Here is a 22,895-nt window from a genome sequence, read left to right as displayed (position 1 = left end):
GGTCTTTTTCTAAATGGAGGTCGGTCACCAGTGGTGTGCCCCAGGGATCTGTTCTGGAACCCTTGCTGTTTTTCATTTTCATAAATGACCTGGATGAGGAAGTGAAGGGATGGGTTGGTAAGTTTGCCGACGACACGAAGGTTGGTGGGGTTGTGGATAGTCTGGAGGGATGTCAGAAGTTACAGAGGGACATAAATAGGATGCAAGACTGGGCAGAGAAGTGGCAGATGGACTTCAACCCAGATAAATGCGTAGTGGTCCATTTTGGGAGGTCAAATGGGATGAAGGAGTACAATATAAAGGGAAAGACTCTTAGTACTGTAGAGGATCAGAAGGACCTTGGGGTCCGGGTCCATATGACTCTAAAATCAGCCCCACAGGTGGAGGTGGTTGTTAAGAAGGCGTATGGTGTGCTGGCCTTTATCAATCGAGGGATTGAGTTTAGGAGTCCGGGGATAATGATGCAGCTATATAAGACCCTCGTCAGACCCCACTTGGAGTACTGTGCTCAGTTCTGGTCGCCTCATTACAGGAAGGATGTGGAAAAGATTGAAAGGGTGCAGAGGAGATTTACAAGGATGTTGCCTGGATTAAGTGGCATGCCTTATGAGGATAGGCTGAGGGAGCTCGGTTTTTTCTCCTTGGAGAGATGTAGGATGAGAGGAGACCTAATAGAGGTATATAAGATGTTGAGAGGCATAGATCGGGTGGACTCTCAGAGTCTTTTTCCCAGGGTGGAAATGGCTGCTACGAGAGGACACAGGTTTAAGGTGCTGGGGGGTAGGTACAGGGAAAATGTTAGGGGGAAGTTTTTCACACAGAGGGTGGTGGGCGAGTGGAATCGTCTGCCGTCGGTGGTGGAGGCAAACTCAATAGGGTCTTTTAAGAGACTCCTGGATGAGTACATGGGACTTAATAGGATGGAGGGTTATAGGTAGGCCTAAAAGGTAGGGATATGTTCGGCACAACTTGTGGGGCCGAAGGGCCTGTTTTAGAACATAGAACATTACAGCACAGAACAGGCCCTTCGGCCCACGATGTGTGCCGAGCTTTGTCTGAAACCCAGATCAAGCTATTTCCTCCCTATCATCCCGAAGTACTCCATGTGCCTATCCAATAGCTTCTTAAATGTACCTAAAGTTTCTGACTCCACTATCCCTGCAGGCAGTCCATTCCACACCCCAACCACTCTCTGAGTAAAAAACCTACCTCGGACATCCTTCCTATACCTCCCACCATGAACCCTATAGCTATGCCCCCTAGTTACCGCTCCATTCACCCGAGGAAATAGTCTTTGAACGCTCACTCTATCTATCCCCCTCATCATCTTATAAACCTCTATCAAGTCTCCTCTCAACCTCCTCCGCTCCAAAGAGAAAAGCCCAAGTTCCCTCAACCTTTCCTCATAAGACCTACCCTCCAAACCAGGCAGCATCCTGGTAAATCTCCTTTGCACTCTTTCCAGTGTCTCCACATCCTTCTTGTAGTGAGGTGACCAGAACTGCACACAATATTCCAAATGTGGTCTCACCAAGGTCCTGTACAGTTGCAGCATATCCCCACGGCTCTTAAACTCAAACACCTTGTTCATGAATGCCAACACACTATAGGCCTTCTTCACGGCTCTATCCACTTGATTGGCAACCTTCAGAGATCTATGGATATGAACCCCAAGATCTCTCAGTTCCTCCACATTCTTCAGAACCCTACCTTTGACCCTGTAATCCACATTTAAATTTGTCCTACCAAAATGAATCACCTCACATTTGTCAGGGTTAAATTCCATTTGCCATTTTTCAGCCCAGCTCTGCATCCTATCTATATTTCTTTGCAGCCTACAACAGCCCTCCACCTCATCCACTACTTTGTGTTGTAGGTTTGTGCTGTAGTTTTTCTATGTTTCTACTTCAAAGTCATGAACGAAGTGAGGGCAGACCGCTACATTCCACTTCTATCCAAAAGTGCTTTAGAAAGTTCTAATTTTCCACTGGCTTGGCATATAATTGAGAGGAATGTGTTTCCGGCAGGTAGCATTCATGACAATTCATGACATGCATGCAAATTGCATTCCCAACATAGATCAGTGGGAAATATGACCCACCATCAGCTTGCCCTGAAGGTTGGGGGGGTGGGGGGAATTCTGCCTGCAGGGATTCTGATTCTCTCTGGATTTTCCACTTCCACCTTTCGCTGGCAGGATCAGAAGACCGCACCCATTAATTCTGTCTCTCCCCACAGATGCTGCCTGACTTGCTGAGAATTTCCAGCATTTTTTTAAATTTCAAAGTCGATACCCTTGATGGAATCTAAGCAGCACAATCTGAAGGCGATTAAATGGTTAATTATACACTTGTTGAGTTATTTAATTGTGTGTGTTGCTTCCTGTGGTTCAGTCGCTCTTCTCAATGTTTCTCCTCAGCATTATTTTGTATAAAAATATTCTTCCCACCTCTGCATTCTAGACAGGACAATTCAATGCAGATGACTTCTAGACGTGGTGATTTGAAATGTCAGTAATATTTAAGTTTTTTTTAATATATCCTTGGAGGCCTGTTGAACAGCACATCAAGTATCAAATACACACTTTCATGGTAATGCCAACTATCTTATCAACAACAGACACCTTGCATATTGCCAGGCCACAGTAAACGCCCACATTTATGATCTAACCTCCAAGGCATAATAAGTTCGCAAAAGCAAGCTGCCAGCAGTGCTCAGGGATTACAAGTGGATTCTCCGATGTGCTTTACTTTGTTCTGGTAATTGGAACCATAATGGTAAAAACATACAAATCTTTTAAGACAGACATAACATTTATCAGGTAAGCAAGACATTTTAGCAGAGGGGACACAAAGTCTGACCTAAACCATGGTGAGAACAAATATATTTTGAATGTCAGCCTTAATTACAGAGCTGATCTATGAAATGTAAGAGTGTTAGCTGTTTTCCACAGAATTGGCTTATATCCATTGAAGTTTTGAAGAATGAGATGATCCGATTGAAAACTAAGATCTTGAGGGGACTTGGAAGGTAGATAACGGAAGGATGTTTCTGCTTGTGGGGGAGACTGGAGCCAGAGGACACAATTGAAGAATATCCTTTTAAAACTGAGATCAGGAGAAATTCTCTCCCAGAGGGTCATTCCCCAGTGGAAACTGGGTCATTGTTTATTCGAGGCAGAGTTAGATGTTTGATAGACACAGAAGTCAAGGATTATGGGAACAGAAAGAAAAGGAGTCGAGACCACAATGAGACCAGCCATGATCATATTGAATGGAGGAGCAGACCCAAAGGGCTGTATATCCTTACTCCATAAAATCCTATGTTCCTATCTGGGGTTCCTATCTGGAAATAATAAGCAACCTAGGCCTAGAATGTTGCATGTCCATCATAGGACCAACCTCTTTAAAAATGTTCAAATAAAGCTCATTCGCATCTGCCCACGTCTCAGCAATCCAATTATGTCTCTGAATTGAAGCTTCAGAATGCAAGAAATTGTGGAAGGACAAATATTTGTTTGTGTACGAAGATACTATTATTTACCTAATGTGACTTCTTTCGTTTCACAACCACTGACTGTTCCCCCCCCTTCAGTTTTAATTTTCTCTTCCTGAAATACTGACATACAATTCTATGGCAATGCCTTATCCAACTTGTGTGAGATGAGACAATCAGTTAAGTTTATTTATTAGTGTCACAAGTAGGCTCACGTTAACACTGCAATGAAGTTACTATGAAAATCCCCTTTTCCCCCTATTCTGGGGACACGAGTGACTGCGGTGACAAAAAAACAAAAATGTTGGAAAATCTCAGCAGGTCTGACAGCATCTGTGGGGAGATTAAAGCCAATGTTGAGTCTAGATGTCCCTTCATCAGAGCTCTGACAAAGGGTCATCTAAACTCAAAATGTTTGCTCTATTCTCTCCCTACAGATGCTGTCAGACCTGCTGAGATTTTCCAGCGTTTTCTATTTTGTTTCAGATTTCAGCATCTGCAGTATTTTCCTTTGATCTTAATGACTGTAGAGAGATCAGCTGAGAGTCTTAGGGTCATCCTGGTCATTGTTGCTTAGCACCACACTAGGTCACAATTCAGTAGTTTTCTACATTTCACACTCGCAGAAATACATCAGATTCCTCATAGTCATAGAGGTTTACAGCATTCAAACAGGCCCTTTGGCCCAACTTCTCCATGCCGCCCTTTTTTTTAAACCCCTAAGATAATCCCAATTGCCTGCTTTTGGCCCATATCCCTCTATACCCTTCTTATCCATGTAACTGTCTAAATGCTTTTTAAAAGACAAAATTGTATCCGCCTCTACTACTACCTTTGGCAGCTTGTTCCAGACACTCACCACCTTCTGCGAAAAAATTGCCCCTCTGGATCCTTTTGTATCTCTCCCCTCTCACCTTAAACCTATGCCCTCTAGTTTTAGACTCCCCTACCTTTGGGAAAAGATATTGACTATCTAGCTGATCTGTGCCCCTCATTATTTTATAGACCTCTATAAGATCACCCCTCAGCCTTCTAAGCTCCCGAGAAAAAAGTCCCAGTCTATCCAGCCTCTTCTTATAACTCAAACCATCATCAAGTCCTGGTAGCATCCTCTTTGAAAAAAATCCTTAAATGCAGTGTTTTCTTAAGTATTTTGCCCATTTAATTTTACTTCGTTATATTGAAACGAAAGGACAATGTGTAACTAATTATCGCATTAAGTCATGAACTATTAAATGGTAACGCCACTCGGAATTTGGTGCTGGTACTACCTATTAGCATGTCTAAAATATGAGTTTAAAATAAATTATACCAGCACATTCTCAAAATAAGTAGGCAGTAATTAATTCTCACTCATTCAACAGATGTATTATATTTTATTTTCATGTAACAAGAAACCAACAGTTACAGAAGGACATACGATTAATACATCTGTAATAATTCATTACATATAATTTGTAACAAACAATGCAACATTTATACTGTTACTACATTCTAGGCTTTTAATGTTTGTAATGCATGTATATTATTGTTTCTGTACCAAACTACAGCATGTCAAGGAGATGGATTTGAAGAGATGTAAATTGAAGCATAGTTGTACAGTTTCTTTGAACAACACATTATGGATACATATTTGGGATTCTTGCCTTCACCTTGGTGCTCAAGGAATTTACAAGGCAGTACAGCATGAACATACAATAATCTTCATGTAAATGTCTGTGGGGAGACATTCAAAACCCAGTATGCAAGGTACCTCAGTTATTGCAATCACTGAACCATCATTTGATTTGAGAGAGGAACAGCTTATTTATTTTAACTCCTCTTTTGTAAAGACATGGAAGGGAAGATACATTATATATTTCCTTTAAAAAAGGTTACAAAAAAATAAATATTCACAGGACATTTTAGCAGGATAATCTATGAGACTGCACATTCCAAGATGCGGACACATGAAGTGAACAGATTAACTCTGATTATCAGACAAACTGCACAGTGATTGTTTATGTTTTTCTGCATTCTTGCTATGTACCAAAGTTTAGTCAGCCAAGAATTATTTATCAGTTTAAAAATATTCAAATAAAGCTCATTAACATTTGCTGATTTGTCACACAAAAACTCAAAGAAAAATAAAATATTGTATGCTCAACATAGTATCACCGTGAAAGCACATGAAAGATGAATATTTACAAAGAGAGATAATAAAGGTGTTCACTTCATAGTATATTTCCAAAGTTTCTAACTCCTAGAGTTTGCTTTCTTGTGCAAGTACTGACATAATTGAAGTACTCAGTGCACCATTAAATTCCTTTAAAATTCTAAACTGTATATTTCAGTGATTGTAAAGTCAGCATAACACAGTGCAACCTATTTTATAGAAAAATCAGACTGATAAATAAAAAGAGCACATTATAATCAAATATAACAACCACACTCATCAAGTAACTATGCTATAGTACAAGTCAATTTGCATTTTCTGTTAATTTTAATATTTTAATTTCATGACTCAATTTGCTATTGACATGATATCTCATACACATTGTAGGAAGGGGATCATATTACACACAAGTACTGTAAACGGGTACTACACCATTGTTAGAAGAAACATATCCATATCAACAAGCTTGATAAAAAAATTAAAACTCCTAAAAGATATTTTTCTTAAACTATCCTCCTTAATTTGCTTTTCGACATTTATTTTAAAAGCCATTTGTGTGCTAATTTTTCCAAGACCCTTATATGTGATTAATGGTATGGTTGCATCGGTAAAATGTGCTTCTGAGATTCGCTTCTTCAAATAACAGTGTTTTAAAAAAATTGATGCAACCAAAATAAAGCTGGAATCAAAGGAACCATCAGAGTGAAAGTTATATACATATAGAACTTCTGAAATCAATTAATGTTTGGGAGGTGAAGCATAATCTTATGAATTGATGTCATGATCTTACACAGTGTAAAAACTGCAAATTTTTACTTTAACTTCCATGCCAATTTTTTGTGCCAAATTTTAATAACCTAAATCTAAATTTTTGTGATTTTATATCTTTAATTTCTCCCAAATATATAAAACAAATTGCATTAGCAGTTGTTCTTTAATGTTAATAAGTCCTCAGTGGCATTTACAATTTTGAAAGTTATCATTCATAATATTGAACATTAATATATATTCTATTATGTCCGGGAGTATCCTAACAACCATGGACTGTACAAATCAGAGGGAGTGTGAATATTTTGCTGAGTAGCTCATGGAATATATTATGAAAGGATCAGAAACTATAAATAAGACTTCTTTGGTGTGGAACTAGACATTAATTGGAAAAAATGGGAATGTTCTGTAATATTGTTTGTTAAATTTTTAAAATGAAAATGACATTAAGTCACTGTTTCTTAATTCTCAATCTTTGTCTCGTTTACTACTGGACACTTTCTAGATGGAATGATCAAAAGCATTTTTAGTAGAATAATTTGCAACAGTTGACAACCTCTATATTTTTTCCCCTTCCTTCTGATAAGCAATGAACCATAATAGATGTGTATATGTTTAATGTACAATTTATATAATGCTTATACTGATTGCTTCCATTTTGTTGTAATGAGCGAGTCTTCAGGATATCAAGGGGTGTTCTTTTTTGGGTTTGGACACAATAGATAAAAAAAGTAGGATGTCAGATGGTTTATATTGAAAAAATGTAACTGATATGTTGCAAAATTAGTTATATTTAACCCTTTCTGAAATAATTCCACAAAATAATTTGAGAGAAAATATGATTTTACAGAAAGAAAGTCCTGACCAATGGTCTATGAATGATGAAAGAAAAGCCGTTTACACGAGCAGGCAATGGCAAGAGACATTGTGAATAAAAATTAGGACAGCATTAAAAACACTTGTTAAATACATGACTGCTTAGTATAACTGAAAATAACTTGTTATGTGTGAAGCACTTTGCATGTGCAAAGATCATGCTTACAATTTCACTATAAACAGAAAGGAGCAGAAATTTTACTGCAGCATTTAGTCTGGAGGTAAAAACCAAGCACTATTTTTTTTTTAAAACACATTTGTCTTTATGTTAGAATTAGGTCAGTGCTCTTGCTGGTACTGGACAAAATGAATGGTTCCAGGCCACAAGGTTAAAAGGACAGCAACAGTATTTGAAGAATCCAGTGGCTCCCGCTCAGTGTAGTGTGCAACCCCACAGGCTTTAACTCAATTTTTTGAATGAGTACCCTCCATTAGGTTGTCTTTAGCGTGAACAGACATGCAGCAATAATGCTTTTTCAGGGTCTGAACTGACAAAGAATGGGGCATAAATCTAACCCCAGACTTCATAGGAACTAAAAAGATTCCATTATATACATGGTTTTTGTATTCTTCCAAAAAAATCTAAGCAGGCGATCCTCATGGTAGTACAAACCATTTTAAACACTGCAGCTCACCCCATCAGCTGTGGATTTATCTATGTTCCTTGCAAGATCCCAGCTGGAGCACTGTCAGAAATGTTCACAGTGGTTCACTAGCTATTTTAGTTCAATTGTATACAAAGGTATGCTGATTTTTGTAAAACATATGCAATGTCTTTCATGCCACTGTTGATTGCTTTGTAATCCTGGCATCAGAGGATTTCCTGGCATGCCCGTGATAGTTTCAAAAATATCTTCAGAATTTCAATGTTGCCGGTGAAATCTGAATGAGCTTTACAAAAATGCTACCCTACGACAGAAAATCAAAAGACTGACAGACAAGAGCCTGTAAAGCAGCACAGATCACTTATCAGCAAAGTGGATCTCTAAACAAACTATTAAAAAAAAACAAGGTGGTTCTTGCATGCCATGGTTTAGCATTCAATATGTCAAATTCAGAGCACAAGCACAAATAAACCCACACAATGCTAAATGGCAAGAATTGTAATAAAGACAGCAGCCATTCACTAACATGACTGTAACAAGAGAATAGGTTCTTGAATTCCTTTGCTTCTCTGCTTCTTTAGCTGCTCTTTGGAACTGGCGATGGAGTTAACCTTCAACAAAAAGAAGAAACAATCACATCACTGTTATTAGAACGAACCTCAGCTTTGCTTTTTACCAATTTCAAATCAATACGGTGTTGGGCATCTTGATGTTCTCTGACATGTAGGAAACTGACTAACACGACTTCTAAAATAATATGCTTACGCATTGGACCACAAATTAATAAAACATTCACAATGGACACAAGATTGAAAGTGAAATTAATTCTGCCTATGTAACGAACTCCTAAAATAGAGGACAGGATAACATATTCTTAACAACTCCTAAAATGTTGCCATGGTCCAACTCAGTAAAGAACTGTTGTACACGTCATACAATTACACCTGAAGTTAGAATGATATTGTACCAATGTATCTCAATGCATCTGCTGACTAGGAGTAGGAACGTTTTACAGAAACAAAGTCAAATAAGACCAACATACTACTTGAAAGTAAGGTTCTTTTACAATTCATCCTGTATGGAAACATTTGCAGAAACATTTTGATCTCAACTAGCTGTGCTGATTTTCTAGCAGATTCAGTTTGAAGTATTTTCAGACAAGCATTTTATTATGGATCCTTTAACAAATGTGCAACAATCATATCACTGTACATATAACAGACACAGTGCACTGGTACATTCAATCCCCAATCTATACCAATGGCACTGACTAACATTAAATACTATTGCTTGGCTAATCTAGATTACATTTCCCAATTAGTTACCATTTACTAATGTCCTTCTAGATTTTCTTCACTCTTTCCATTTGATACTATGAATATTTGCAAATGCAGTATTTCAAAGTTAATATTTACTAAACCCAAATGATTAATTTCCACAAAAGGAAATCTATAAATTACCGATTATTTCAATAGCTGTTAATAATAGTGATTATGAGAATTATTCGGACATTGTAGCAGCAAATCCACTCAAATAAAAGCTAAATTACACAGATCACAGAATGATTCCGTCTCAAATTAGCTGCCATAAATGTTGACATACAAGTCGTCTCCAATTTTTACAATGCTTTTTGGGGGCCGCAAAGGTTGACTCAAAGTCATATATTTGGAAACAAGTGAGCAGAATCATATGAAGGCCCACATGGGAGAACGTATCTGAAGCAGATGATAATGGGCATCCTAAAATCTCAGCACAGCGAAGACATACATCAAAGTTTGAACCCCAGATGGGTCAGATACAGTCTGTTGTCTTAAGTGGTCGGTGCAGACTCGATGGGCCAAATGGCCTCTTTCTGCACTGTAGGGTTTCAATGATTCTAAGTGGCTATTATTGGATAACTTTGTATACAGTTTGTAAACACCTTTTTGGTCTAATTCTTGGTGGTGGGTGCATGTCTGATTTGTATTATGTTAACTTCACTCGGCTTTTTTCCTTAGTTAATGTTAATATTTAAATAAAGATGACAACACAATCAGATATTGTACCCAAGGGTAGGTCCTCGGACCACTAATGCACAGAATGGCTTCCCAGTTACTAGTATCTGTTTGGGTGACCTTCCACGCTTGGTCGACATTGAGGTTTAGAATTAGACATCTTAACCCCTGTCTCTAATAACATCAAGGTTCCTTCCCTTGGTTGTGGTCAACCCTGGAGTAAATCCCAATGTGGACAAGCCATGCAAATACTCAGACTGGGTGACCCATGTCTGTGCGTAATATAATAGCGGAGTATAAAATGTCAACCACCTAAATGGGTGATTGCCATTATGAAATGTGGAAAAAACATATCAGGAATTCATGCTAAATTAATGTGGCAAAGTTTATTGCATAAATTAATTGTAGAAAGATATATGTAACCTCAATAAAAGCATTTTAAAACCCATCAAATATATTGTTTTCTGCATCTGTTGCAAGGAGTTCATCAAATTGATTGAGTCACTTTGGCTATTGCAATGTCGTAAGAATCACACTCTGGATTAGATGATTTCAGAATCATCCCTCCACAACAAATCATATTCCTCTCCATCCATTGAATTGGATATTCCACAAATTTTGAACGATCTGATAACAGTTTGTGCGCTAATAACATGCTGTGCTTTGAGAACAAAACTTCACAAAACATGAAGCTGCACAGCATGATGTTTCCACTCTTTCTGAAGGTTTTGCTCTCCGTCAACCATTCACCTATTTCATTCAGCATGAACATGCCCACATCCAAAGGTTGAACGATGGACATTAGACCCCCCTACAGTTTGGGTATTGTTTCTTTGCAGGTGCCTCTTGATCTCATTGGTTTAATGGAACGTGTCCCACACAAATATGCTGCACTTTTTACACAAGCTGCATTTGACACATTCTTGATCCATAACTATATTCCATCCTCAACTGTCCAAGCATTGTCATAAACATGCACAAAGGTTCCTGCATGGAACTTGATTTTTGGTACCGCTTTACATTTGAAAATTACCATAGGCTTTAATTTCCTTCTATTGACCAAGCAGGCTACTACCATCATGAATCTTGGTTTCTCATGTCCTATGGTTTTCACTAGACTGTTTTTGAATGATTCCACTCCACAGATCAGGTGCTGAGCATATCAAAGTTCGTGGACATTTCATCCATGTTGCTGAAGTGGTATAACAGGTACTCATGTTTTTTTCCCCACTGTCAATGATGAATTGCTGCCAAGTATATCAGTTTTCTGTGAGGTATTTTAGTGTTCTCCGAATGATTCTGATCTTCTGCCACAACATGAGACATGTTTCTTCCACCTGTTGCTCTTAGATTTTTTTTTAAACCAGACTCCAGGTTTGATTTGACCCACTTAACTGCCTATATACACATTTAATTTCTGGTGATCATTTTCAATGCTTCTCAAGATTAGACCAGTGGCTGGTCCCTGTTCTCAAAGCACATTTGGTCTTGGGTGTCTTATTCAGGGTTGGATTACTTGTTCTTCCATTCTCACACCGGTTCTTCACAAACACTGAATTCTTTCACGGCAGCACAATTATTTGAAAAGTTAGCAAGTGTTACAATTTTCAGCTCGAGAGCAGCTTCACACCAAATTTATTTTTTTTGGAAGATTCATTTCTCTTTGTTCTGCTCTGTGTGGGCACGTCCAAAGCTCCCGCACATCTTCGCAACATAGCCCTTCTCAACTGCTCGAACCCCTGTGCCCAGTCTTAAGGCATTTGAGTGCTAAAAAATTGAGGCTGACTCGGATGCGAGTATGGCATGCCGTGACTGAAAAAGGGGGCCGACTTGTACGCTGTATATACAAAATCATGATTTTGTGGGGCTTAAAAAAAATCAGGTTGCCTTATACACCAGATCGACTTGTGTGCCACTATTTATGTGTAATCATAAAACCAGCTTGAAAGTACAGTCCATAGTCATATATCTATTTAGCCTGGAACTACGGTCCATTAATCACAAACCTATTCTGTCTGAAACTGCTGCTGTTGTTACCTATACTTTATAACATTTGTATTCAGCTGTTATCCTATTGCAGCTCGACAAGCACCAAGTGCTAAATAATTAATTGGCCTATCAGTACCCATAATGCATTCCCATCCTGACCTACATGCACTTTGAACTAAATATTTTTTGTCTCCTTTTTTCTTAGAACCAGCTGACAGCACCACATGATGGAAAAGATGAAAAATTAAAACGAGCGCTCCTGTAGGGTAGGTGAGTGACCTGTGGGAGAAAACTCAGCCGGAGAAGATTTTCGCACCTAGCATCAGACAGCTACAAATTGATTAGTTAGTCTGAGGAACTGCCACCAACCAGGCTCGAGAGACTAATTAAAGAGAGTACTGCCTGCACAGGCACCCCATTGACACTAAATTTGCTCAGCTGGGGCCATAAGGGAGGCTGCATTATCTCTACAGCTGTGGTTTCACTTGCCTGACTTACATTATAGATAGGAGATGAGTGCTGCTGTCTTCCTTCCCCCTAAAAAAATGTATTAAATTATAAATATCCTCGTCGATGCTTTTGCACAAGTGATCCAGGTTAGCTAAATATGTAAAAAGTTAATCGGCTGACAGGTGTCAAAGTCAAATGATAATCTGTCATTCAAACAGATTATCAGATTGAACAAAATTATCTGGTGCAAATTTTAAACTCAATTCCAATGCGAAATGCCTAAACGCGGACAAAACAGGTAGCCATTCGCAATTATGGAGGGAGGCTCTGGAAACACTTAGGATTATGGATGTTGTGGAGTTGAACCAATAAGCGGACAAGCATACACCATATAAATCATATCTTCTAATGTTTGTGGAATATTTGGCAACACGTGTTTACATATTATTGTGCATTGTACCTTTGACAACAGAATAAAATAAAGATGTGCATTTTTGGTCTAAAAGCTTCCGGAGTCAATTGCTGTACATATTCTTATTACATCAAATCTGCTCCCTTTCTAGAGGAAAGGAAGCCCAATGATCTAAAGGAGAAAAAAATGTTAAAAAGTTGCATCAACAATCACTGCTGATGTTGAAATTAGACACCCTCACATATGTACATATTTAGGGAGATCTTAGTGGGGTTGAGGAGGAGGGCAAGGCATTGAGCACCAGTGAGGCAGTAGGTTAATGAATGATCAGCAAGTAATCGATAGAGTTTAAAATTGCTCCTATTGACCTATACTCGAAGGCTTACCTTAGTGAGCAAAGTGAGAAAATATGGCGTACATCGACTATAACTTGTCTTCATGCACAATAATGAAATGTATATCAAGATGGATAAACTGCAATCTCTCATTAAGCACGTGGAAACACCAATGACAAACTCAGTTATGTAGGTCATAATTTCTCAGAAGTGTTCCTGGTGTTGCTCTCAAGGCTTTGAAATCCTATCAAGCATGGCCAGTATCAACCCAGAAAGAATCTTCATCCCATAGATATACAATGTTCTGTGCTTGTACACAATGTTTTAAAAATTCGTTCATGGGATGTGGGCTGGCTGACTGGGCCAGTATTTACTGCCCTTCCCTGAGGGCGACCCTAAGAATCAACCACATTGCTGTGGATCTGGAGTCACATGTAAGCCAGACCAGGTAAGGATGACAGATTTCCTTCCCTAAAGGACATAAGTGAACCAAATGGGTTTTTAATGACAATTGGCAATGGTTTCATGGTCATCGGTTGGCTTTTAATTCCAGATTTTAATTGATTTCAAATTTCACCATCTGCCATGGTGGGATTTGAACCCCAGTCCCCAGAGCATTACCCTGGGTCTCTGGATTATGAGTCCAGTGATAATACCACTACGCCATCGGCTCCAACATCTGTAGATGCTGGAAGAAATTCTGCAATGACAGTATCACTGGACTAGTTGGTTGCCCTTTATATCCTTGACAGTTTTGCACCATCAAACATGGCATAAATAACAGTGGATGCACGTTTTGAAAATGAAGGATCCACAGCAAGACCAGTAAAGGGGGCATGTGACATTGATACAGGTAAACTGGTATATTCTCTACAACTGGTTAATTAGTCATGCATTTGCCAAATTACTGCTCTTTCAACTCGAGGATAAACAAGATGGAGAAGGCCACAGCACAAAAGGCTAAATGCATCAATGATACAGTGAACACAGCAGCAAGCTGAGAAATTGAACCTGATAAACCTGGCAAGTTGTGGGTTAGTGCAAAAAAATAGAAACAAGCATGAATGTTGCCAAATTGGCATAAAAATTCAACTGATTCACTCATGTCCTCAGGGAAGAAAACCTGTTTCTCTTTCAAGTAACTCTAGTCCAGCACAAAGTAATTGGCTCTTACTGTCCTGGCAGCAACAAGGCCAGTAAAATACTATCAGTGCTCCCACATCTCAAGAACAAATTAACCAATACATAAACTAAAATGTTTTCATTCAATGTATCTTGGAACCTGTTAATTCTTTCATTCTACAGGGCAGCAACATGCATTTACAAACAGAGGTAGCAGCGGGGGAGGAAAGGAGACAGGAATACTAATGCAATACCAAACCTTGGACAGAGATTAAGAGGGATGACTGAAAGCTTGGTCAAAAAGTTGGTTCTTTGTGATGCTTCTTGAATAGTCGAGAGAGCAAGGACCAGAGGAAATGTTTAGTGATGGAGTTCCAGCATTAAGACTGAGGAATTGCAGAATTGTTACGGTGCAGGGAACCACCGTTTGGTCCATCATATCTACACTGGCTCTCTAAATGAGCATCATGTACCATTCTCCTGGCTTTTCCCTGTATCCCTGCACAAATCATCTAATGCCCTCTTGAATGTCTCAATTGAATCTGCCTCCACCACATCTCCAGGCAGTGCATCCCGAACCACTCATTGCATGAAAATGCTTCTTTTCACAACACAATTGCTTCTTTCACAAGTCATCTTAAATCTGTACTCTCTCATTCTTGATACTTTTACGAGCATGAAACATTTCTCCCTATCTACTCTGTCCAGCCTCCTCATGATTTTGAGCATCTCTTTCAAATCTCGTCTTAGCCTTCGCCTTTCCAAGGAGAACAGTTCTAACTTCTCCAATCTATCCTTTTAACTGAAGTTTCTCATCCTTGGGACCATTCTTGTAAACCTCCTCTGCACTCTCTCCAATGTGTTCACATCCTTCCTATAGTGTGGTGCCCAGAACTGTACACAATACTCCAGCCCACGTCTAACTAGTGTCTTGCATAAGTTCACCATAACCTCCTTGCTTTTGTGCTCAATGCCCACATTAATAAAGCCTAGAACACTATGATTTATTAACTGATCTCTCCACCTGTCCTGTCATCTTCAATGAAATACGCACATACACCCAGATTCCTCTGCTCCTGCACCCCTTTAAGAATTTTAGCCCTGATTTTATGTTGTCTTATTTTTGCATTGAGGCTCTAGATTCTGCCACCAATGGTATGGCAAAGGAAGGAGCTGCACAAATGGCCAAAGAGGACCAAAGGGTGCAACAAATTTACAAATTGTAACAATAATTTACACTTACTGACAGACACTGAATTCCACGAATCACGTATTTGCCCATTTTCATGATTAGCCTTTCGCAATGTCCTCAAAGAGTTGAGCAAAACATTTCTCCTTTACCTTTTGTTAATTTTCATAAAACTAATTTTTGGACAGCAGCAATTCTCAGAGCAATGCAAACCACTTAATAGCCTTTAAGTATTTTCTATCAGACAAGCAGCACTGTTTAAGTAAATCTACATTTTTAAAATCAATATTTCTGAACAGTGAGACGTGTTTAAACAGTATGACTTTTTTTTTGTTCCAGATCAGAAATTCTCAATTCACTCTCTTCCAGCAATCTACAAGGCTAGACTTCTCTCTAAGTGGTCATTCATAATGAAAGGCCGATACGCTGTCCAATGCAGGCTTAAGGAATCTCGTGCTTCCCCAGGCTCTGATAAGTATCTCAGTTATCTCCCTTTATTCCTAAAGATGAGTATTGCCAATGACAGCAAATTACAGAAACAAGTAAAGGTTGTATCATAGCTAACGTGAACATGTGTAACCCATAAGAAATACAGCATGCACCTTAAATTGATTAATCATAGGGAGTATATTATTGCCTTTGAGAGTATAGAAGTGAACAAAGATAGTCCCACTTTGGGGGAAATAATATGAAAATTGAGCCCATTTTCTTTGGGCAGAAGTAATCTAAATTGAGGCTTTCAAAAGTATGAAGAAAATTGGGAATACATCATCTCAATGACTTGTTCTGGCTTAAGAGTTATATACCAGAGACAGAATTTCAAAAAAAATTGTATTTTCAGGTTAGAAAAAAGTGAGGTGGAACATTTTCACAAAGGGATGGAAAGGTAGTTGAAGCGCACAGTCCAAGTTCGTTTGAGTCAACTGGGTGCTGCATTTCTGGAGAGAGAAGGTATTGAGTTGTATAGTGGGGAGGATGATGTGCGGTGGGTCTATGAAAATAGGAGCATAGGAATTAGGTGCAGAAGTAGGCAAATTCAGCCCTTCAAGCCTGCTCTGCCATTCAATCAGACCATGGCTGATCTCTCCCTGGTCTCAAATCTACCTCCCCCCTGAACCCCATATCCCCTTATCCTTTTCTTAAAAATTAAAAATATATCTATCTCTTTCTTGAAACCATTCGACATTTCAGACTCCACCGTGCTATGGGACAGTGAGCTCCACAAATTCACCACCCCCTACAAGAAGTAATTCCTCCTCATCATGTTTTAAATCTACCGCCTCTCAACCTATACCTGAGACCTCTTGTTCTAGATTGCCCCACAAGAGGAAAATGGAAAGCTTTGTTCAAGTCTAATGACCTTTTCCTGTTTATAACGCTAACATTTGTAGATTCTGACATGTTAAGGAGGAAAAGATTTTGTGCACATTATCTTTCATCAGTATTATCAGAATTAACACACTGGGTGTGAATCTCTCCCATAACAATTAAAACCAGTCCCTACGGAACTGAATATGTAGCATGGGTTGCTGCTTACAATAGCTAAATTTGGGATATATGACTAATGTTCGTGCCTAAAACTAGCGTTGGCAGAAATAAGGCATATGGGATGGATCTTAACCCACAATCACACTCGTGCTCTGGACACTAACTGCAAGCTCTGGACAACTTGAAGTCTTGTACAGGCTGCAAGATTTTCCTTTAAATAGTACACTTTCTGAAACAGTTTTCGGGTTCATTTTGATTTCGGTATCTCACTATAAGACATTCTCTGTTGAAATCATTATCATTACTCACAATCATTATTTATTAACAATGATCAAACTTCAGAAGTACAGCAGAAAACTCGGTTTCAGGCTCCGAAATGATCCTTCATGCTGCAGCCTTCAGCTGAAAACTGTTCTTTAATGTTCTAAATCTTAGAATTTTGAATTGGAAGTAAATGATTGCAGATGTATTTCAATACCACATTCAAATCCCTAAGGAACTGAGCGAGTTACAATAATTATTCTTTTGCACCCTGCTCTTACACATTTAGCACAATATTCCCCACCTTCCAGACATTTGAAAGAACATAGAATCCCTACAGTGCAAAAGGAGGCCATTGGGCCCATCAAGTTCACACCAACTCTCCGACAGAGCATCTCAACCAGGCCCTATCCCTGTAACCCCACTTATTTACCCTGTTAATCCCCCTAACCTACACATTTTGGGACACTAAGAGGCCAATTTAGCATGGGTAATCCATCTAGCTGGCACATCTTTGGATTATGGAGCACCCGGAGGAAACCCATGCAGACGTGGGAAGAAAGTGCAAACTCCATACAGTCAACCAAAGCTTGGTGCTGTGAGGCAGCAGTGTTTTAACTATGGTGCCACCATGCCACTCCATATATAAATATCTACACATTTCAATTTCAATAACAATGTATTTCATGCAGCAACCACATCAATACAATGTTATTTTCCCAATTTAAATAAGATCTGATTTAATGTCTATGTGACGCAATGCTCAGAATAGTTGCTGGACATAGTGAATGATACCAATGGATCACGCTGCTCGTTGCTTCCAACTCACAGCCAGCAGTAATTGGAATTTCTGGAATGAGTGCTCTTTTAATACGAAAGTAAATTAAGTTCAAAGCAAATTCTGCACACATACAAATCTGTGAATTGCACATTGTATAATTCACATTGTGATATGGTTCGAAAATAGAGCCCAAGATAGAAACTTATGTCAGATTCCATTTTACATAATTTCACTTGCACAAGTTTAGCAAACCAATACAGCTAATATAACAACAATGATTTAACACAATTTAACTTTTCTTGAGTTTTCAACCATTTAAGGCTAGTCAAGTTGTGAACAGCAAAACGAGGAAAGATCAGGAAAATAAACTAATAAACCATCTTGACCTCAGAGCTCCAGGGAGATGAAAGTCCAAGTCTACCATCCTTTTGAAGACACTCAGAATACGGTAGATTTTTGTTCCCAAGAGAAGAAATTGACTGACATCTGCTTTTCACACATATAGGATGCTTTCAGCAGTAAAATGATACAACAGCACACCGAATTCTAAACATATTAACAGCATGCATTAAGATAGCACTTGACACAAGCAAAACATAGAAAAATCAAACTCACTTTTTAAAATAGCACACAGCAGAATGTATATTCCTTATAATTTATAATTGCCAACTAAAAAGACTTCAGACAGCCTCCGGCAAGTTGTAAGGGGGGGGGGGGGGGGGGGGAGGGGGTGAAATACAGTAGTTCGCATTGAGGAAATCAACAATGGAATTTGTTGTTTCAGGGGCTAACTTAGTAGGAACAGATGTAGATTCTGTGCTGCAATGTGATCAAAGAGAAGCATGACTTAAATCCAGATGGAATCAGTGGGAGGGATTGTGGGAGGATTTGGGATGTGGCGTACCCAATTCAGCCAGCTGGTGTCCACACCACCAAACAAGCAAGAGGTGCCTCTGGCACTTAAACAGGACATAGTTCCAGTAGAAACTGGGGAAGGTTCAGTGCCATGGCCAGTGAAGGGGTCTGTGACATTGCAAAATAAACCTCACGTTTCAAATTAATCCCAGATCAGTTAGCTATTGTTGGTTAAATTAGCTGCTTCTGAAGTTAGCTGCATAGCCATACATCTGGATTTGGTTAAGTACATTTCATGGCCATTCCTGCTGCAATTACTAAAGTCCTACATCACATTTCACATAACCAATCATATTTGCACAATGGTAGTTCTTATCTAGGTATATATATGTTAAATTGAATTAACAGAATGCACTTTCTTTAACCCTTTCAAGTTCAAAATCCTACTTCCACATCAAAATCCTACTTCCACACCAATGTGCTGTTTTGTCTATTCTGACAATATTATTCGGATCATTGATCCAACAGTGCCTACCTGATGGGCCACTAAGTAGCAGGATGTAGGTTTATGGCTAAAGTAGGCCATTAAGTGGATCTACTGCCATGCAAGGAAGTAAATATTATCATAGATGGGCCACCCATGGATGTCCTTACACTGCTCATTTGCCTTTGCTCGGCACGGTCCTTTGATGGTTTAACTTGGTTTGTGCAGAGAATCACAATGGCTAACCCATCCCTTCAGGCCACAGTGTTAAAGAACCATCTTCTGCACACTGAACCTTACCCACTAAAGGAGGACCCGATTGCAAAACTGTAAATATACATTTTCATGAAATATCTCAGGCAACATTATGCCTCATGGGGTCAGGTTTCAGTTACACATAGCAGCACAAGTTATTTTTTATTTTGTAACGATCACTGTGTTAATTATTTTTGAGTTACTATAAAGATCAAGATAATCAAAATAAAACCCTAACCAGTTTGAAAAAAGAAAGGTGTGCAGAAAATGCTAGAAATACACAAGTACAACATCAAGTGAAAGAGGAGGAAATGTTTATGGAGCTTGGAATTAATCAAAATGGACCAGTGACACTCCAAATATTATCTTTCTCCTCCTGATGCTGATTAGGCTCCCTCACAAATTTTCAATCTTTAATATCTAAAAAGATAGCTAAGTAAAAATGGTGAAATTGCAAAAACATTAACAGAAGTAAAATGAAACGCTACATATATATATAAATATATAGCTCTTTCAGAATTCTTTTATCTTAATCCACAGGATTCATTAAAATAGTCTGCTTTGCCCTTCACTGCTGTAGAATTGAGATTAGAACACATCACTGTCAGTTCCAGATAAACATGTACCCGACAGTGACTGACACGTTCCAATCTACCAAAGCACTCCCACCCGCTTGCATTGTGTAGAATTTTTGACACAAGAATTACAGTTAAACAACAATAATTCACAGACAGTACCTTGTCCAATTATCTAGTTGTAACTATCTTCCCGTGAAAGGTAACTCTTATACTTTTCACTCGTCCACAAGAATTGAGTACATTTGCAAGCTGTCTAATTGAATAATGAAGCTTTTCATCCACTTTATTTTCTCAGTTCTTTTCATCTAGGTTGCTCAGTTAGGAGCAGAGGTAATAACTTACCTCAAAAGTTACTGCCAATTCTGCTCTTCAGCAGAATCATTTTTTTAATATTCATTCCTGGGACATGGGCATCACTGGCTGGCCAGTATTTATTGCCCATCCCTAGTTGCCCTTGAACTGAGAGGCTTGCTAGGCCATTTCAGAGAGTCAACCACATTGCTGTGGCTCTGGAGTCGTATGTAGGCCAGACCAAGTAAGAACGACAGATTTCCCTTCCCTAAAAGGACATTTGTGAGCCAGATGCGTCTTTCCGAAAATCGACAATGGTTTCATGGTCATCAGTATATCCTTAATACCAGAATATTCTTAATATTTTTTATCGAATTCAAATTGCACCTGTGGCGGGATTCGAACCCGGGCTCCCGGAACATTAGCTGAGTTTCTGGATTAATAGTCACGTGATAATACCACTAGGTCATCACCTCCCCTTAGCATCATGATAGCATGTTCATCAACCTTCCTCCCCAGCTGTTATAGCCCCATCCTCTAACTGATGCCTTCCCACTATAAGGAGAATTATAGGCATGAACCTACATTGTCCCTGTGACACAATATCCTGGTACATTAACATCGCGACTGTGTGGTGCATTGCATTAATGGATTGTCATCTTGACCATTGCCATGCAGAGGCACTATTGATATTCAGTTCTTGGGAGCCAGTGTTTTCTTCGAAGTTATATTAAAACATAGCTTTTACAGCTACTGGCTAATAGTCACACCACAATGGTTACAAATAGGGGGTCCTCACATTAAGTGGTCATTGCTTTCTGAAAAGCCGGCATTTTAAGTGAAACACCTTTTAAATGAAGCATAGTTTCCCATAGGAATCAATATTAAAGCAAGAGTTAGATTCTTAGAGCCAACGTTTGACCAGAAAAGTCAATGTAAAAATTGGATCACTGCCAGATAGTTGGATAGACTAAAATGTACAGCAGAGTAAGTGATGTTAAAATTGCTGCCTTACCTGCCGGCCCCATTCTAGTAGAACCCCCCTGAAAATACCAAGTTAACAACAGGTTCCTCAAACACAGGTATAAAGCAGAACAGTACAGTGCAGAACTGCTGTTTGGAAAGAATTCTTTTAAACACAGAAGTCCACAGAAGTTTCGGAGATATGTGCTGTGCCAGTAGAGGAGGGGAGGGGAGGGGAAGGGGCGACACTGGGGGGGAAGAGAGTCTGTGTTCGGGGAGAGACTCCATGCTGGGGGGGAGCGGGAGAGGAGGGAAAGAGACACTGTGGGAGGTGGGGGGGGGGGGGGGAAAGAGAGGCAGACACTGTGGGCGGGGAGGGGGGGGCAGCAGACACCATGGGCAGGGGCGGGGGGGGGCAGCCACCATGGGCGGGGGGGGGCAGACACCGTGGGCGGGGGGGGAGATACCATGGTCGGGGAGGTGGGGGGGGGGGGGGGGGAAGAGACTGGAGGAGACACCGTGGTCGGAGAGGGGGAGGTGGGGGGAGACACCGTGGTCCGGGGGGGGGGGGGGGGGGGGGAAGACACAGTGGTCGGGGAGAGGGGTGTGGGGGGAGGCACCGTGGTCGGGGAGGGGGGTGTGGGGGTGACACCGTGGTCGGGGAGGGGGGGTGTGGGGGAGACACCGTGGTCGGGGAGGGGGGTGTGGGGGGAGACACCGTGGTCGGGGAGGGGGGTGTGGGGGGAGACACCGTGGTCGGGGAAGGGGGGGGGAGACACCGTGGTCGGGGAAGGGGGGTGGGGGGGAGACACCGTGGTCGGGGAAGGGGGGTGGGGGGAGACACCGTGGTCGGGGAGGGGGAGGTGGGGGTGACACCATGGTCGGGGAGGGGGAGGTGGGGGTGACACCATGGTCGGGGAGGGGGAGGTGGGGGGAGACACCGTGGTCGGGGAGAGGGGTGGGGGAAGAGAAGGCACCCTACTGTGATAATAGCTGGTTGTGAAGTCAGTCATGCAGTATTAATTCAGTAATGGTAACCCTTAGAGTGAAATAGCAAGCAATTACTTCTTTAAAACACTCTAAATATTTGAAAACAAATGTCTGAAGAGCAAGTTTTTCAAAACCTTAGAAGCTTAACAGTTGCCTTTGGCAGTTCCTTATGGCACTTTTGAATTACTTCTGACAGTTCAAATGAGATTGACAGTTAGAATTTATGTACTTCTCAGGCATATTCATGCCTACTTTTAACAATCTCAAGGGGCACATGACCTCCCTAAGTTGTCCCGATACCACATTCCAAGGGTGTACCCCACCTCTCCAAAGGGCTCCAAAAATTTCAAAACCCATTCAGATCAGGTCTTTTCTCACACACTTGGGTCATCAAAATCAGATTTGAGTGGAGGAAGCTACTGATTTATATGGGCAGCTACCTCCATGAAGTGTGCATGTGCAAATTCTGACCAGAGTCCATTCCTGCCCCATTCGAAATGATCGTTGCCGTGCAAGACTTCGGATTTTTGGCCTGTTCTGCCATTTCCCCAGCAAAGGA

At 40.2% G+C, this 22,895-nt stretch overlaps 1 protein-coding gene across 2 annotated transcripts in view; it reads right to left on the bottom strand.

Moving 5' to 3' along the window:
- Positions 1–5,166: 5,166 nt before the first annotated feature.
- cdk14 (cyclin dependent kinase 14) overlaps positions 5,167–22,895 on the bottom strand; it is a 570,262-nt gene continuing 552,533 nt past the window's right edge. For both annotated transcript variants that reach the window (XM_078235399.1, XM_078235409.1), the window contains one exon: positions 5,167–8,510. The gene's annotated coding sequence lies outside the window, so the exon portion shown is untranslated. The remainder of the gene's footprint in view (positions 8,511–22,895) is intronic.

The sequence above is a fragment of the Mustelus asterias genome, chromosome 2 (genome assembly GCF_964213995.1).
Source record: "Mustelus asterias chromosome 2, sMusAst1.hap1.1, whole genome shotgun sequence".
Classification (NCBI taxonomy): Eukaryota; Metazoa; Chordata; class Chondrichthyes; order Carcharhiniformes; family Triakidae; genus Mustelus; species Mustelus asterias.
This window is presented reverse-complemented; position numbering and strand designations above follow the sequence as displayed.